A 1,315-nucleotide genomic window follows, 5' to 3' on the forward strand; every position below is an offset into this window, starting at 1 on the left:
GGGGCCGTCGGGAACTCAGGCCCACCACTACCTGGATGGAGCCACCTGCCCCTTTAGCCCCCATCTCCAAACAGTATCACTGGTAATGTAACAGTGTAAAGTATATAGTATATGCCCATGATCACCTCCCGAGGTGATCACGTCCCAGTAGTATAGCATGGCAGACGGACAAGAGTGTAGGGCCACTGATGATAATCTAGCATCCTATACTAAGCATTTAGGATTGCAGATAAGGTATCAATAGTTATAGCAATAATGACAGGCTATGCATCAGGATAGGATTAACGGAAAGCGGTAACATGCTACACTACTCTAATGCAAGCAGTATAGAGAAGAGTAGGCGATATCTGGTGATCAAAGGGGGGGCTTGCCTGGTTGCTCTGGCAAGAGAGAGGGGTCGTCAACTCCGTAGTCGTACTGAGTAGCAGCGGCGTCGGGGTCTACCAGAAAAGTAACGGAGGGGGAACACAATAAATAACAGAGCAATCAAAACATAACATGACAACTCGATGCTAGAGGTGATTCTAACGCATGGATAGGTGATACCGGCGAAGGGGGGAAACATCCGGGGAAGTATCCCCAGTGTTTCACGTTTTTGGACCGGTGAACCAGAGGGGAAAGTTGCATGTTCTCTATGCTAGGGATGCGTGGCGGACGAACGGGCTGCGTATCCGGGTTCATCTCGTCGTTCTGAGCAACTTTCATGTAGAAAGTATTTTCATCTGAGGTACTGATTATTTTATATTAATTTTTAAAGATTTTAAATCATTTTCTAGAAATTAGCATAATTAAATTAATTTAGAAATTGCAGTTATGATGTCAGCGTGACGTTAGCATGATGTCAGCATGACATCAGCATGATGTCAGCAGGACCAAAGGTTGACTGGGTCAAACTTGGCAGGTGGGACCCGTTCGTCATTGACTGCCTATCTAACTAACAGATTAGTTAGATTAGTTAGCTAATTAGATTATTCTAACACTGGTTAATTAAGTTAAATTAATTAAGTTAATTTAATTAATTCGTTAATTATTTAATTAATCTTTCTAATCCTTCAAAAAAATCATTTTGGGGCTGGGCCCATTCGGTCAGTGGCCCAGGGCCATTGCGGGTGTGCGGGCGCAAATGGCGCGGTTACGGGCGCACCCATGCGGGGCCGAACCCGACCGGGGAGGCGAGGCGAGGCGAGGCCACCAAGGCGCGGTGGGCGCGGCGCGACAGGGCCAGCAGTGAGCGGGAAGGGGAGAGCCCGGGGTGGGCGCCGGAGTTGGCCGCAGGCGCGTCGATGGCCCGCGGGGCCAGAGGCAGAGGCGGGGC

Source organism: Triticum dicoccoides, chromosome 7A (assembly GCF_002162155.2).
Source record: "Triticum dicoccoides isolate Atlit2015 ecotype Zavitan chromosome 7A, WEW_v2.0, whole genome shotgun sequence".
Taxonomy (NCBI): domain Eukaryota; kingdom Viridiplantae; phylum Streptophyta; class Magnoliopsida; order Poales; family Poaceae; genus Triticum; species Triticum dicoccoides.